Source organism: Acomys russatus, chromosome 24 (genome assembly GCF_903995435.1).
Source record: "Acomys russatus chromosome 24, mAcoRus1.1, whole genome shotgun sequence".
NCBI classification, from domain to species: Eukaryota; Metazoa; Chordata; class Mammalia; order Rodentia; family Muridae; genus Acomys; species Acomys russatus.
The window spans coordinates 39951836-39970000 of NC_067160.1; the positions used below are offsets into that span (position 1 = coordinate 39951836).

General features: G+C 35.7%; 1 protein-coding gene across 2 annotated transcripts in view; it reads left to right on the forward strand.

Moving 5' to 3' along the window:
• Gtdc1 (glycosyltransferase like domain containing 1) overlaps window positions 1-18165 on the forward strand; it is a 299932-nt gene that overhangs the window by 69368 nt on the left and 212399 nt on the right. The window contains exon 2 of one of the 2 annotated variants that reach the window (XM_051166638.1): window positions 17962-18013. The exons of the other annotated variant lie outside the window; for it this stretch is intronic. The gene's annotated coding sequence lies outside the window, so the exon portion shown is untranslated. The remainder of the gene's footprint in view (window positions 1-17961; window positions 18014-18165) is intronic. 2 annotated transcript variants of the gene reach the window in all.

Below are 18165 nucleotides of genomic sequence, written 5' to 3' on the forward strand. Positions count from 1 at the left end.
TTCATATTTGTGACATACCTCCATTGGCTAGCATGCTCTGCCCTTGAGGAAATATTCTTTTTAGGATGCTTCAGTCTTTTAGCATGCTGTATCTATGTGTCCTTTGTATTTTAACATTGAAACACTTGGGTCATCTGAAATTCATTTTGGTGCATGCTGGCCTAAATCACTCTTTACTATCTTCTGGAAATGCTTTCAAGTTGACTCTATCATTCATTGGATTTTTCACCTTTCATTTGATTATTTAATGATTTACTTATAGTTTGGGTGGTTTGTATGCTGGATTGATTTTCTTGGACAATTATCCTTTTAAAAAAATATTCTATGGCAAGATTTTAGATTCTTTGCTTTCCTCTATGTGTTAAACACTGTTTTGCTTTGTCTTCTTGACAGAAGTCTCCACAAGTTTATAAACATTTTGTAGCTCCCTTCATTATTTACCTTTATAGTTAATTTTTTAGATAATAACCTAGGTATGTGTTTGTTTTTGAAGTACTAAGGATTGAATTTGGGGCCTGTACATTCTAAGCAAGCATTCTACCACTGAGCTTCATTCCTAATCTACCTCTTAATTTCTGTTTCTAGACAATTTCACTCTGCTGTAGAGGCTGGCTTTGAACCGACTCTGTATTCCAGGCTGGCTTTGAATTTAGGATTTTGTTGCACTGGTCTCCTGAGGAACTGAAATTATAGATGATCAGCACTACCATATAACCTGTGTTAGAAATGTGTAATGAACAGAAATCAAATTAATGTTTTCTCACTTCGACTGTTATGTTTTCTTTCCCATCTTATCTTAATTAATAACATTCATTCTTCATGCTCTTATTGATATACTTTAAAAATATGTATATCATCCATTGCTTGAAAACAGTATCCAGATACTGTAGCTGTTATGGGCAAGAGAATAGGTAATTGTATACCATCTCCAAAATTTATGTTACTTTCCTCACTGGAGTCATTATGCCAATCTAGACAAAACAAGTATGTTTTAGTTTCTGTTTTTCCAACTTAATAACCATATTGGATTTGTTTTTTGTTGTTGTTTTGTTTTTTGGTTAAATGTATTTGTTGGAAAACATTAGCTTCTAAACAATAAGAAGTAACAGGAAATGGATTTATTTTATTTTTCTATCTCAATCCAACCAAAAGTGGACATGTAATATGAACCTTTATTTTATGTTGCAAGAAACTAGAAGAACTGCCTCTTCAAAGTGATGAAAAACAGTGTCCACCCAGAATTTTATATTCCATGAAATTACCACTCAGAAACAAAAAAGAATCACAGCCTTTCTCACTAAGAGAGAAAGAGAGCCACATAGAGAAGAGGAAGCAGGGAACTTCATTTGCCCTTGTTTTTAGCATTATTCATTTATGTTCCTTCTTCCACTACCCTTCAATCCTTTGATTCTTCTCTGTTCATGATCTTTGCTTTGATTTGTTTTGTCTGATGGTGTTTTGAGATAGCGTTTCTCTATTTAACCCTGGCTGTCCTGGACTCATCGGTAGACCTGGCTGGTCTCAAACTCAGAGATCTCCCTGCCTCTGCTTGCCAACTGCTGGGACTAAAGGTTTTCACCACTGTCCTTTGTTGTTCTCTTAGAGAGGACCTAGGTTAAACCTCTGTGATCACCTAGGCATTTGTGTGTTTATACATTACTTATAGGCAGTAACAATTAGATTTCAATTCTTAGTACTTCTGAATAATTTTGCCTACTACCCTTTCCTTTTATCCAGTAATTTTTCAAAATTGTAACAAGCATCCTAAGTTGAACTTAAGAAATCCTTTATCTAGACAGTAATTTCTCAGTGACAAATTTAATTGAGAATACTATACTAAAATATTTAAATCATTTAAATTTTAATACTTCAAATTAAAATTGCTTAAATTGAATTTTAATAGTTTCAATTATTTAAAATAATATTTAGCAATGTGTTTTTAAATTTCTAAATCTAGCTATGTTATAGTAACATGAATATTTTGATTTTGCTGTATTAGATCTCAGCACATATTCTTATCATACTGTCTAGAGAATAGCTCATACTTAATTCACCTCATAAGTTTTTATCATCTTTTATTTTAGGCGTATACATGAATAAATTGAGAGGACACACACAATTATAAAATTATAAAGTATACTATTTAGAATCCTGATATCTTTAATTTTTTTTTCCTCATGGGAGAATCTTGAGACAGTTTTTCTGTCCAGGCCAAGCCAGCATAACCTTACAGGGTGACCTGTGTCCATTTCCCCAACAGCCAACTCAGTATTCTCATTATGGGCCTCTGTTATAATGCCTGGAGTAACGTGTAATTTTTATCTTAGTGCTACATGTGTTACATTGATTTTCAAAATGTCCACTAGTATGAATATGTCTTGAAACATGTTTCTATTTAGGTTAATTACAAATTTTAAATATTTGCAATCTCATTGCTTAAGCCAAATGCCTCTGTTTCATAAGTTATTTGCTTTTCTATTATTAAATTTAGTCTTAGATCATTTGGTGCCCCTTTTATTTACCACAGCAAATTTCATTATTGTTCTGTTGGTTTAAGTGACTTATCATTTCTACTATCTTAACATAAAAGTTACAGAAAATATTGTATTAAAAATATTTTTACCTAAATAATAAACTATTTAGAACTCTTTTGTTGACTGACTGTCAATACAGAAAATTATTTATTTTTCCCCTGTGTTTATTTTCCTGTGTTTGAGCAGTGTTACTTTGATACCAGTGAAGTCAAGAAAATTAGAAATTTTTATAAGTACTAGATGGTGTTTTAAGATAGCCATTAATGTGAAAGTTACATTAGAAAAAACAGACATGGTCAGCTCAGATTTCTGCACATAGTAGCTAATTTAAAGGTTCATCAGGGAGAACAGCTTGAGACTGAGAGCCAAGATTCATCTGTCTTCATATAGTCAGTGATGTCAACTCAATATTGAAATGGGATCAATGTGACGGAGTAGCCAGACAATAATTGTAGCCTTTAGTTAACTACAGAGATAGCATTTACAATCTGCCCAGCACTGCTTTGGGATCTCTGCATATATTAGCACATATTACTATTAAGTTAGTTTGTACAGTGACTGTTAGGTTTCTTGACAAGGCAAAGATCCTGGGCCTGTAGCTTACTATAAAGGATTTGGCTTTCCTTAGTTCAGGGTTCCTTGGCTATGATATAAACCCGCAATGTAAGCACATTCTATCAGCCACTGCAGGTTGCATGGGCCTCCAGGGCCTTGCAAAAGTGACATGAGATTGAAGTTCAGGCTGCTTTGTCTGTGGCATAGCATTATCATCTCCCTGCCACTATCTAGGGCACTGATTAGCTAAATAATTAGCTTGTAAATATGACAGTATCTGATGACTTTCACCATTTTTGATAAATGAATAATTACAATTGTCAAGAAAATATGTAAGAAATGGAAAGTAATTCAACCCTTCAATCATAAGTAAATATTTTTATAAATTACAGAATTTCCATATAGTAGAATTTCAATTTCATAGTTCTTTTTTTCTTTTCCATTGTTTGATTTATTTGAGAGCAAACAGTCTTATTGATGCTTAAAATTCACTGACCATCCCCTCCCTAAGATCAAGGCATCTTTAATCACAAGGCAAGACAAGCTTACTTTTGCACGATAAATTTTGTGAACAAATTTAGAGAAAAAGATTTGTTACACTGACATCTGCTTGGCATGCATTGTGGCTGAAGTGTAAACAAAATAAAAAAAAATATTGATCGTCTATCAGCCCGTGTTTCAGTTTGTAAAATTGCTAGTTAACACTTAAGATTATGGGTCAGGGCATCTCTTAGTCTACCCCCAAATCAATCTTTCTTTCTTTCTTTCTTTCTTTCTTTCTTTCTTTCTTTCTTTCTTTCTTTCTTTCAACCACAGCCACTCTTTAATTCTTTCATTTTTAAAAATATTACTTTATTTTTGTACATGTACTTTTACATTATTACATATATACACAATAGATTGACTATAGCAAGAAGAACCGTGACACAATCTGGAATTATATAAATGTTACATTCTTAGTGTTTTGGCTGTTTGTATTTGACAGCTTTGAAGAGGACATCTTTCCTATCTTGGTGCATCTAAATTTCTGAATGTAAATCAATCTCCATTACATATTGTCATTATCAACTTAGAACACCTATCTAGACCTATAAACATCTTAATCCCTAAACAATTAAGCTTCATTGTAAAACTAAGTCCCTCAGAGACTTGAAGAGGCGTAAACTTGATTATCTGAGTATGCCTGGAGTACAGGTTAGGAGCTTTCCAAATCAGAAGATGACAGAGACAATTTTCTACCTGAATACTCACCCAAAACTCCTATAACATTGGAACATCTTCTTTAGCCTTCTGGCCCAATATCTGACAGACATATTTGTGAGGCAGGAACTATTGAGAACTTACTTACCCTGTCTTGGCAGAGTTTGGCCATCGATTCTGCCTGTGTCCAAGCTTGCCCTATTTTAAGGCAGAATTCTGTCTGTGGTAGAAATGAGGACCTTTTGCCCAAAGGCTATTTTGCCACATTTGAAGCCATCTCCATAAGGAGGTTCTTTGATGCTCATCAACTTCTTTGAGATAGGCTGGGTGTTGTCAGGAGTTAACCTGTCTTATTGCCATTGAATCTTTAAAGTAATAAAAACCCTTTATATGCCATATTCTGCATGTCTCTGGGGTTTTGAAGACCTTGTCTTTCTATAGAGTCATATCTATCTGCTGTACCTAAGATGTATATTTTTTGTGATAAAAGTAGGATAGCAATTGCCATGACCATGACTTAATCTACTAACATTTAATTTGTATAACTTCTTTCTCCTAAACAGCTTGATAGCACTTTCAAAGCATTAGAAGTAACCTTGTATTATAATTGAGTTATATGGGTACAATAACTGATATTAGAGTATATATATTCATATGTAAATATGAATATATATATGAGTATATATGTGTATATATATTGTGAAGAATAATCTTACATTTGAATTCTATAGCAGTGTATCTAGAACTTATTTTTCATCTATATACAAAATTCTATATCAGTGAATTAAAAATACCTCATGAGTGACAATTGATGCATTAAGTTGAAGAGTTAGTTCACTAATCTACTTTTTGTTCTATCTTCCCTGTACATTTCTATATTCCCCCTTCTTTCTCCAAACAGGATGTCAATGTCCAGTATGATGCGAGGAATACTTCCTGTCTGGTCTCATCTAATGTCAGTGTCTGGTTCTTTTGTTCTGAAACCATATAATTTCTCACAAGCATCATACAGTCCTAAAATTATAAGTGTAGAAATGGTGTGCATGATGCATGGAACAATTAAGGCTGGAATTATGCTCTTTGTGTGAGCAGGAAAAGAAGACATCTGTAAGTCTTCATTCATGCCATATGAAGAATGGCATCTAAGTTCGGTGGCCAGAATGCATGTGTGAAGTAGTCCCTACACTCCAGACGTGGGACCCACAAGGAGACTGTGCCACTTCATCCAAGCAGTGGGTCTAGGTCCACATCATACATGGTTCTTGGTTATTGTTTCTGGCTGTTTTGTAGATTCTCCTGATCCATGAGCATTGGAGATCTTTCCATTGACTGAAATCTTCAAATTCTTTCTTCAGAGATTTGAAGTTTTTTTAAAATACAAATCTATCACTTTCTTGGTTAGAGTTATACCAAGAAACTTTATATTATTTGTGGCTATTGTGAAGGGTGTTGTGTCCCTAACTTCTTTCTCAACCTCTTTGTCATTTGTATACAGGATGGCTACTGATTTTTTTTTTTTAAGTGTAGTTTGTATCCAGCCACTGTACTGAAGGTGTTTATTAGCTGCAGGAGTTCCTTGATGGAATTTTTGGGATCACTTATGTAAACTATCATATCATCTGCAAATAGTGATAGTTTTATGTCTTCTTTTCCAATTTTTATCCCATTGATCTCCTTTAGTTGTTTATTGCTCTAGCTAGGACTTCAAGTACTATATTGAAGAGATATAGAGAGAGTGGACAGCCTTGTCTTGTCGCTGATTTCAGTGGAATTGGTATAAGTTTCTCTCCATTTAGTTTTATGTTCGCTATAGGCTTGCTGTATATTGCCTTTATTATGTTTAGGTATGTACCTTGTATCCCTGCTTTGTCCAGTACTTATAACATGAATGGGCTTTGGATTTTGAATGCTTTTACAGCATCTAAGGAGATGATCATGTGGTTTTTTTCCTTTCTGTTTGTTGATATGATGAATTACATTGGTGGATTTCTGATATTGAACCACCCCTGCACACCTGGGATCAAGCCTACTTGGTCATGGTGAATGATAGTTTTGATGTGTTCTTGAATTTGGTTTGTGAGTATTTTATTGGGTATTTTTGCATCAATTTTCATAAGAGAAATTGGTCTGAAATTCTCTTTCTTTGTTGAGTCTTTCTGTGGCTTAGGTATCAAGGTGACTGGCCTTATAGAATGAGTTTGGTAATGTTCCTTCTGTTTCAATTTTACAGAATAGTTTGAAGAGAATTGATGTTAACTCTTTTATAAAAGTTTGGTAGAATTTTGTGCTGATTCCATCTGGTCTTGGGCATTTTTTGTTGTTGTTGTTGCTGTTGTTGTTGTTGTTGGGAAACTTTTGGTGAGTGCCTCTATTTCCTCAGGTGTGATAGGACTAATCAGTTTGTTTACTTGATCTTGATTCAATTTTGGCAGTTGGAAGCTATGAAGAAAATCATCCATTTCATTCAGGTTTTCTAATTTTGTGGCATATAGGCTTTTGAAGTAAGACCTGATGATTCTTTGGATTTCCTCAGTGTCTGTTGTCATCTTTCCCTTTTCATTTCTGATTTTCTTGATTTGAATATTCTCCCTTTGCCTTATAGTTAGTTTGTCTAAAGTTTTGTCAGTTTTGTTGCTTCTCTCAAAGAACCAGCTCTTGGGTTCATTGATCCTTTGAATTGTTTTCTTTGTTTCTAATTTATTGATTTCAGCCCTGAGTTTGATGATTTCCAGCCATCTACTCCTCTTGTGTGTGTCTGCTTCCTTTTATTCTAGACCTTTAAGGTGTGCTAAGTTAAGTTGCTATTATAGATCTCCTAGGTTCTTTATGAAGGCACTTAATGCTATGAGCTTTCCTCTTAGGACTGCTTTCATTGTGTCCCATAGGTTTGGGTATGTTGTGCCTTCTGTTTCATTGAATTGTAGGAAGTTATTAATTTCTTTTTTATTTTTGTCCCTTACACAGATGTCATTGATTAGAGAGTTGTTCAGTTTCTATGTGTTTGTAGGCTTTCAGTTTCTTTGCTTGTTGAGTTCCTTCTTTAGTCCATGGTGGTCTGATAAGATGCAAGGGATTATTTTGATCTTCTTGTATCTATTGGTGTTTCCTTTGTGGCCAAGTATGTGGTCAATTTTGGAGAAGGTTCCATGAGGTGATGAAAAGAAGGTGTAATCTTTTGTTTCCTGATGTCTATTGGTTTCCTTGTTTCTCCATTTAGTTAATGTCTTGATGATCTGTGTATTGGTGAGAATCGGGTGTTGAAATGTCCCACTATTAATGTGTGGGGTTTGATGTGTGGCTTAAGTTTTAGTAACATTCTTTTACAAATGTGGGTGCTCCTGCATTTGGGGCATAGATACTCAGAATTGAGAAATCATCTTGGCGAATTTTTCCTTTGATGAGGATGTAGTGACGTTCCCCATCTCTTTTGATTAGTTTTGGTTGAAAGTCTATTTTGTCATATACTAGAATGGCTACTCCAGGTTGTTTCTTAGACTCATTTGCTTGAAATACAGTTTTCCAACCCTTTACTCTGAGGTAATGTCTATCTTCATTGCTGAAGTGTGTTTCCTGTATGCTGCAGAATGATGGGTCCAGATTTCGCATTCATTCTGTCAGCCTGTGTCTTTTTACTGGGGAGTTGAGGCTATTGATGTTAAGAGATATTAATGACTAATGTTTGTTATTTCCTTTTGTTTTGATGTTGGTTGTGGTAGAGTGTGTGTATTTCTGTTTTTTGGATTTGGGGATGTGGAGTTATTTATTTCCTGTGTTTTCTTGTGTGTAGTTAGCCTTTTTGGGTTGGAGTTTTTCTTCTAGTACCTTCTGTAGGACTGGATTTGTGATTAGGTACTGATTAAACTTGGTTTTGTCATGGAGTATCTTGTTTTCACCATCTATGGTGATTGAATGTTTTGCTGGGTTGGCATCTGTGATCTCTTAATGTTTGCATAACTTCTGTTCAGGCCTTTCTAGCTTTCATTGTCTCTGTTGAGAAGTCAGGTGTAATTCTGATGGGCTTGGCTTTATATTTGACTTTTAATCTTCTTTCTTTGTTCTGTACATTGAATGTTTTAATTGTTATGTGGTGGGAGGATTTACTTTTCTGGTCAAATCTATTTAGAGTTCTGTAGGCTTCTTGTATGCTAATGGACATTTTTTTAGTTTGGAGAAGTTTTCTTCTTTGATTTTGTTGAAAATGTTTTCTTGGACTTCGAGCTTGGAAGCCTCTCCTTCTTCTATTCTTATTATTCTTTTATTTGGCCTTTTTTTTATAGTGTTCCAGATTTCTTGGGTCTATTGTGTCAGGAAATTTTTAGTTTTAACATTTTCTTCAACTGATGTATTGATAACTTTGATTGTATCTTCCACACTTAAGATTCTTTCTTCCATTTTTTGTATTCGATTGGCATGGCTTGTGTCCGTAGTTCCTGTTCTCTTCCCTATGTTTTTCAAGTCAAAGATTGCCTCAGCTTGTGTTTTCTTTGTTGCTTCTAATTCCCACTTTAGATCTTGAATAGTCTTATTCATTTCTTTCTCCTGTTTGATTGAATTTTCCTGTAACTCTTGATAGGATTTATTCAATTCCGTCATTTCTTTGGATGTATTTTCCTGTAGTTCTTTATAGGATTTATTCAATTCCTTCATCTGTTTGGATGTGTTTTCCTGTAATTCCTTATAGGATTTATTCAATTCCTTCATCTCTTTGATCTCTTTGGATGTATTTTCCTGTAGGTCTTTATAGGATTTATTCTATTCCTTTATCTGATTGAATGTATTTTCCTGTTTTTCTTTGAGTGATTTATTTTCCTCTCTCAAGGTCTCTATCATTTGCATCACCTCAGATGTAAATTTTTCTTTTTCCATTTCGTGGGTGTTCATATCTCCAGGCCTTGCTGTGTTAGGATCACTGATTTCCTGTGTTGTTATACAGCTCTCAGTTTTGTTCCTAGTCATATTGCACTGTCCTCTCGTCATCTGGATGTTTCTAGTTTTAGCAGGCATATGGGTTCCTCTAATGAGGTCGCTATCTGAGAATCAGAGGCACTGGTGTTTGGTAGTTCATTTTGGTCTTTAGGTTGTTGTGAAGTCCGGTATTTCCTATTAATCAGAAGCAATATTTCATCAGTGCTGCCATATTGGAAAAACCCAGTTTTATAGTTCTTAAGATAATAATATTAGATAGTAATGACCTGGTTATGTCCTCAAAAATGTTATGTGAAAATTATATTATGAAGACATATATTGTACATTATATTTTATAAAATATATTTACATGTTGGAAAGAATGTAAGCTTTTTAAATTACAAAAAACAAAAACAAAAACACAAAAACCATTGCTCTGAAGATGCAGAATTATAAGTCATATCATTAGTTTTTACATTTGTAAATTGTTTTTAATTTAAAAATACATTACTTTTGATTTTTAAAAATTTTATTCTGTGGGTATTGATATTTTGGCTGATGTATGTCTCTGTGCCTTGTTTGTGCCGGCTGCCTGCAAAGGCAGAAGAGGGTATCAGATCCGCTGGAACTGAGCAATGCTGTGTGGGTGCTAGTAATCAAACATACATTTTGTGGATATGAATATGAGCTATCAGTTGCTATTCCTTTTTCATGCCTTCTGCCATGCTCCCTGCTATGATAGTCTTGTACTCTAACCCTCTTATACCATAACCCTGGAGTAAACTTTTGCTCCTATAAAGTGTCTTGGTCATTGTCTCATGAAAGCAATAAAAACAAAAGTAATACACAGATAAATGAAGGCCTATACAGAGGCTGTATCTCCACATACCAAGCAAAGAGTAGTCAAAGTCCAAACATCGTAATGCTTGCCCCACCATGAACATTGTAAACACTTGCTGAGAGGGATAAAAAGTGGCTTGGATAAAAAAGGAAAGAAAACCTCACCTGCAAAACTATCCTCAAATGTGCACGTTTTAATTCAGGAATAAAAACATAAACAAGCAAATTAAGCAGTCATGTCAATAAATAAGTAAAAATCATGTAAAATGGCTCCTAGTGAAAAATATGTACAAAAATCTTACAAAGAATTAAAAAAATGTTTATAACTGGTCAAACAATTCAAAAAAGATAAAGAGATCAATGAGGTAAGGAAGGCAATCTGGGACATGGAAATAGAGTTTGAAATGTTTAAATCTAAATTGAAATGATGTTGGAAAGGAAAAATCAGTAATCCAGTGAAGTCTCAGTTCAGAGTCTCAGAATAGAGTAGATCATGTCAAAAAAAGAAAGACAGGGAAAGATTTCTAAGTAAAGGAATTGGCTCACACAGTAAAGGTTAATGACAAGTTTTAAAAATTGAGTAGATCACAGGAACGTTTTTGGGCCACTATGAAAAGTCTTATCCTTTGTAATCTGGGTATTGCGTTAGGAGAAGTTAGTTATACCAAAAGGTTTAGAAACCATCTTTAGTAAAATAGAAGAAAATTTCCCAGAGGCAGAGAGAGAGAGTTGACAATTATGGTTCATGTGGCCCCATACAGCCAAGTAGATAACACCAGAAAAGTTGTTTACATGTTATAGTTAAAACATTTGTGGTGGTTTGTATAAGAGTGGGCTCCATGTTCTAGCCTCATCAGACTGCAGAACTTGGCAGCTTTGGTCACTTGGTTCTGACTTTAGAAACAATAATAAAATAGATTTTACAATATTTCTCTTTGGCCTAGGAAATCTGCTGAGGCCAGTCATGTGTCAAGGGGTATCTCTGAATGGAGTACTAGAGAGGCTGTTGTGTAAAGGTTGTGGTCATGAAGCTTGGGTTGTGTTAGAGACCTCAAGATGTTGGACATAGCAGAGTTGCGAAATGCCTGTAGAAGAATCTTAATCCAGCAACATGGATGCTTTGGCAAGGGATCACATCTAAAGACCTATGTCTATGTAAGCCTGCTGAAATGCAGAATTCTTGTAGTATACACTTTTTATCCCAAACAATGATGGTAAGGTTAGTTTATAGAATGAAGCAGCTATGTTTAAATTGATATCTAATTGAGGGACAGACAAAGTGATGAATAAGAAAAAGATTTGACAGAATGAATCAGAGATAGGATATGCCCAACTCTCAAAAGAACAAGACTGGAAAGAGAGGTTACATAAGAACAGTGCAGAGTGTGAGAAAAGAGGAAGGGTTTTTCTTGTTTGTTTTTTTTTGCTTGTTTTCATTTTAACCAAAAGTTTCTTACCAGGACAACTTTACAGAGACAGATTGCCGAGATAACAAGCTAGACAAAAGTGAAGATAGAATGAAACTGAGAATGAGAAGGAGCCAGAAGATTAAAACATATTGCCAGAATTAGTTTGAGGTCAGACAAAGCAGTTTATTCAGAAGCCAAGAGAAGCCAGTTTGAGTCAGTTAGCATGGTGAGGTGTTTAGGCCAGAACAGCTGAGTTGAACCAGCCAGTAAGAGTTCACAAAGAGCTAAAAAGGCTTGGGAAAGCTCTGATCTCATCCCTTCATCTGAGGAAATTAAAACAACATTTGTGACTGATATCCAGTATGGGTGGAGAAAACCCAATATAATTGGAAGACAAAGCTCACCAAGATTTCAGAAAGCAGAGAACATTAGAGAGAAACTTCACAGAGGACAGGAGACATCTGACAGAAAGCTGCAGAGGAAAAATTCACCTGGCATCATCTCCAGAGGAATAGTCAGTTCTTTGAGTTCTGCTGGAAGCCCAAAGAGTCTTGGGAGACTCTGGAGCCACAGTAGCCTCGAGATAGAGAATCACAGTAAACCACCCCAAAAGATAATTTTAATTATATTGACATAATTTCCTGCATTAAAAATGGAAAATCTATTTCAGGTCACTTAAGAGAAGGGTAGGACTTGAGGGGATAGAAACGTTGCTTGAAAAACCATTGCAATACTTACTGCAACTATGAACAAAAAAGGAAACCTCTCCTTACTTTCAATTGAATTTTTATATATTTTTCTTTAAAAAGATTGAAAAAATAGTTGTACAACACCAACAAAAAATTGGCTATGGTAGCTCAAAGCCTTGACAGAGGAGAGCTTATTTGTTAGCTTGTGGTACGTAATGAAATTGAAGATGAAGATAGACAGCGATTGAATCTTTAGTGCCACCTCTTAATGGTATTGAGGAAAGGTTACCACCCCCACTATCTTTTCCAATAACCAGGATCAAATGCAAGAAAATGGTGAAAATTCACAAAGTGAAAAACTAGACTGGAATCCTGTTAAAATATAAGAACTTTTTAAAATATAAGAACATTTTAAAGAATCAGTAGTAACTTATGGAATTGACACGCTTTATGTGAGATATGTTAAAAACTTGGGCTCCCCAAAAAAGGATTATACCCAAAGAGTGGGAAGATTTATTAGCAGGTGTAGTGGAAGTTGGTTCTCAACTACAGTGGCTGATGAGATTAGAAGAAACTGCAATTTTGGAAAATCACAATAGATCTAAAGGTGTTAATATTGTGAAACATCAATTGCTGATTTATGAAAACAGATACAAGTTGATTATTATTATACACTGTGCTTTAGTAGCTTTAAGAGCCTGGGATAAGGCCTAATATGTTGAAGACAACACCTACATAACTAGCTGAACACAGAGAAGATGAGCTGGTTTCTAACTAGAGTCTTCATTGCTACTGACTAAAGTTCATGATATTAGAAGGTACTCTGCACTCTAGTTGAGGAGACAGGTAGACCCAAACCCAAATGTAAACCTGCTTGCATGATATGTTGATAGAAAGTGGCACCAAAGTTTTGAGAGTAAGCAACTAATATTTGATTGGATTAAAGCCCATTCCATGAGATGGAATACATGCCCAGTTTTGGCTGGATGGTCAAGACCTTGAGACTAGATATGTCATAGATCTCAGAGAAAACTAAATACTGCTGTTCTGCTAAAGTAACAAAGCAATAAAATGTCCCTTAACACAATTCTATACTCACAGATCACCCAAAATTAAATAAATATGTGGAATTTTAATGTGTACATATAGAAATATAAATCTATATAGCAGCCCGTGTACTAAAACATTGATTTATGCCTGATCTTGTTTCACATTCCTCTTTTATCACATGCTTGCCATTTTATAATTTTGAAGGACTCTCTATCATATACTTTGTTCTATAAATATATAACATATATTAGAGTAAATCGTCTTCGTTATTAACATGTGTATGAGGTGTCAGTGTCTGTATTGACTGAAAACATAGCCCTTTGGAAACAACTTCCAATTCTACATGCCAAAGATGGTTCTGTATTATAAAGTAAAGAATCTTGCTTACATGTTTGTGTTTCAGAGACTCTGCTCTAAAGTAACTTACTAGTTTAAATAATGAAACATATAGTGTGAAGCCTAAAACACCAGAGGTCTACTCTTGGAGATCTTCATATGGATTATATTGAAAAATAGCCAGTATGTTGCTTTAAAATAACCTAACTTGGCTTGCTGGTTTTTTTGTTTGTTTGTTTTGTTGTTGTTATAGTGACACAAAGGCCTTTGAGCGTGAGCAAGTGTGTTCGTAAAGGAAACAGAAAATGTTTTTATAAAGCAAACACAAAAGCTGGATGTTAACAGGGAATTGAAAATGGGAAACCATTTAAGAAGGTAGATACTCTTTGTAGCCTCAGCTTATGATGTTTTAAGGTGGGAGTGAAGTCCAAATTTAGCAACTTTTTTATTCCAATTTCTACATGCACACACTCTGGCATAGTAAATTGCTCTTGATAAAAAAGGTGTCGTTAAGAAGAAATGGAAGGAAGAATTTTAAATGAAAAGCAGAGTTGAGAGCTTAATGCAAAGAGTGGAGGCAAACTTCAAGTCAAAGGAAATACATGCCATGCCAGAGATTATGTGAAGAGATTGATGTAACTGATGATTAAACAAAAGGATTCATGATGAACAGAGTAGACTTTTAAGGAGAGAATTTATGTTTTCTAGGATAGAGTAAAATGTTATATTTCATTCACAGGTAGTGCAAGAATAGGATGAGAGTCTGTTTCAGTGCAAGTGTAGGGTATAGAGTAGGGAGCCTGAGGTATGTTAGAGTTATCATCATTACTATTTTTTTTTAATTAATTTATTCTTGTTACATCTCAATGTTTATCCCATCCCTTGTATCCTCCCATTCCTCCCCCCCCCCATTTTTCCATTATTCCCCTCCCCTATGACTGTTCCTGAGGGGGATTACCTCCCCCTGTATATTCTCATAGGGTATCAAGTCTCTTCTTGGCTACCAGCTGTCCTTCCTCTGAGTGCCACCAGGTCTCCCCCTCCAGGGGACATGGTTAAATGTGAGGCACCAGAGTACATGAGAAAGTCATATCACACTCTCCACTCAACTGTGGAGAATATTCTGACCATTGGCTAGATCTGGGAAGGGGTTTAAAGTTTACCTCCTGTATTGTCCTTGGCTGGTGCCTTAGTTTGAGCGGGACCCCTGGGCCCAAACCTGCCTATCATATTGTTCAACTTGTAGATTTCTAGGACCCTCTGTATCCTTTTATTTTGCTATTCTCCCATGCGTCTCTCATTTAGAGTCCCAGTATAATATGATGAACTTCCTTTTTGCCTGACCTGGGGAAACCCAGATCCTCTAAGAAGTGTCACATAGTCCTCAAGAAGATTACAAGCCTAACCTTTTCCTGACAATAAACCTGTTTAGCAACCACCAGGGAATTCCTGGAAACACTCACCCTATGCTAATAAGATGTCTTAGTGTCTTGGCTTTTAACCAGTGACCTTTAACTGTACCTGGAGTTCTTTCCCCACCCATCAGATAATTAACTACTGTGTTTCCCTTATATTATCGCTGAAGTATTCCTGGTTTCCCTAGCTCCAGCAAGTCCAACACATTCATGTCAAAAGCCCTCCTACTGCCCAAGGATTATAAATCCCTGTTTCACCGGAAATAAATGTGCTGCATGCTACCATCAGGTTCTCACCATAACCATCTGAGATTAGTCATTTATTCTAGGGATGGAAGGGTTCTCCTTCTCCCCAAAGAGTTCATCTCTAGACCCCCTGGGACTTGGCTGCTTCCTGGCTGCTGTTAGCTTTCATCAATGTGTTGACACAGATTACTGGGGCCATCTTAGCAACCCTCTGCCCACCACAATGCCTGTCTATGGGAGCAAGTGGTTGGCAGTTCCTGAAGCAGCCATTTTTGTCTGCCCAGATAAAACTGGGCTGCCATCTCAGCCTCTGTCTTCTTTATTGTCTGCTCAAGAAGCAGCTACCGACTTGTCCTGTAAGACCTGGGGGCTAGGTCCTACATCCTGGAGCCCAATGAGACACGAGAGTCCAGTCCGATGTAATCAGCAAGGGATGTTTTATTGATCCACCGCGATGGGGTCTACCGAGCTCTATTGAGCTGGAGACCCTGAATAAGCAAAGCTTGGGTCTTTTATACTCCTACAGAAGCAGAGTTGGCACTTAAGCAGAGTTGTTGGACCATGGTTGGTTCTTAAGAATGCCCTTTAAAATGATTGGTTACTAGTTATTTTATCCCTGAGGGGGCAAGAGCTCAGCTCGGGACATCATGTGCTGTCAGGTGTTCGGGACAGGTATGAGGGAGTGGTTTTTCTCGCAAAGGATAGAACAGCACTAAGGCCATCTTGGAAGGTACTGAGTGGCCAGGGTTGGAAAACAACTTTTCACTCTTTCCAGTCCAAGTTAGGCTGGGTCCTCCTTGCTTCCTGTCTCAGGTTTCAGAGCCCTGAATTCATTTGATCCTGTGCTTCACCCTTTTCTGCCCTGGGAGCATGCACTTCTGGTTTCATGTTTGACAGGTCCAAACTTCCTAGGAGAGAACCTGACAAATCCCAGGCTGCCATGGAACACTGAATGACATAAGAAATTTAAGAGACAATATACATTTTTTAATTAAAATTCTATTGTTAATTTTTAAATCTTTTAAAATATTTATTTATTTTTATATGTATAGGTGTTTTAAGTGCATATATCTCTGTTGATCACATTCATATCTGGTGCCCATGGAGGCAGAGGAGAGTAGGTGCTAGAAATTGAGCCTGGGTCCTCCATAAGAGCAGTCAATGCTCTTAATTGTTGAGCCATCTTTCTAGCCCCAATACTGTCCAAACTATAAAAATAAAATAACATGGTAGCATATTTGGATATTAACTATGAAATTCCATAAACGAAGGACCTATAACTCTATAATCTTTCTTCCTATAGTCTTCCTATATTCCTAATTGTATAATATTATAATAGTACATTCATAACTTCTACTTTAGGAACTTTTCAATTTATCTTTAAGATAAGTTGACTCAGCCTTCCAAGTCCTGAAGTTATAAATGCCATCTCAATCCACTTCTTAATAGAGTTAAAAACTATGATTAGGATAGAATGTTAATAATTTGTTACATAAATCTACATCTAATATTCTAGGCTTACTTTGTCATGTATACCAAGTACATCTATATGAATAAGAAACAGTTTTCCTGTGTTCTGTTCCTTCTCCCACATCTTGTTTTTTTATTTTCTTCAGATGGATATAGTCAGGCCTACTGATGATCCTTTTTTACTGGCTAAGGCTTGTACCTTACCAGAGCCACTGTTGCCAAACCCACTGATTGATGTTTCCAAACCCACTGACATCATCCTTCAAGTTGGAGGGATCAACCCTAGTGCGCTTCCCTCTTGTCTCTCTTCACTTTGCAGTTCCCAGTTTTAATTGTCTAATCCAAGTTTTTGTTTTATTTTTTTCTTCCTCACTTCCTTTATGTTACCCTGTAGGCCTGCAGTGGAAGTTTTGGTGTCTTTAAAAACTCAGTTATGTATATAAACATGCTTTTGTTTTACTATCAGGTGTAGGATATAAGGCTGCTTCAGATTGTCCACAGCAGGGGGCTGCTTGCCTCCTGTAAGCTCTGGGAAGGGTGTGTTCTTTCCTGCTGCAGAGTTTAATTCTGAGAACTCTGGAGTAGGAATGAATGCCAGAACCCTTTTCTCTTGTCTTCCTATAGAATCGTATCTGTTACACCTAGGATGTATTATTGTGATAAAAAATAGACTAGTAATTGATATAACCATGATTTGATCAACTAACAATTAACTTGTATATTTTACTTATCCTAAACAGCCAGCAATAGCACTTTCAAAGTATTGGAAGTAAACCATATATTATGATTGAGTTGTATGGGTACATACTGCATATTAGAGTAGAAATATATATATATGGTGTGTGAAGAATAACCTTACATTTGAATTCTATACCAATGTATCTAAAATTAAAATTATTTTGCATCTATATTGATGAATTTTCAGAATTTACTCAGCACATAGATTACCTAATAACTAGCCTATAATTTTCTTTATATATTATGTAGTAGTTTGGAGGCATTGCCACAATAAAATTTACTGTAGTTACTTTTACTATTTACTTGGATTATCCATATTTTGAAACTTTTTTATTATCCAATTTAAATTAACAATTTCTATTTTTAAAAACAAGAAGGCAGCCATGACTGCTTTTTTTTTTTTTTTTTTTTTAAGCCTCAATCACTTATCTTTTCAGGACTAGGAACATTTAGTTTCCCCTCTCCCACCCAGTCATACATGTAAATGTCCATGTCTCTAAAAGAGATTACAAAACAAAACTCCTGTTACTAAACCATCACATTTAAACACTCACTATTCTCTCTTTATTTTAAGGAACTACTGTTGCTGTGAGGCCATTGAAAAGGGCACTTTCATGAAAGAATTTGTGAATTCTCCCCTAACTCCCAAATGAGCAAATATGCTTGTGACACTTGTCTTTGGAATCTCTCTCACTGTTCTTTGTCTCTGGGCTTTTCCACGCTTGCCCAATACCTCAGTAATTGTGTGAGTGCAATTTTCTTTCCTTACATCATTTGA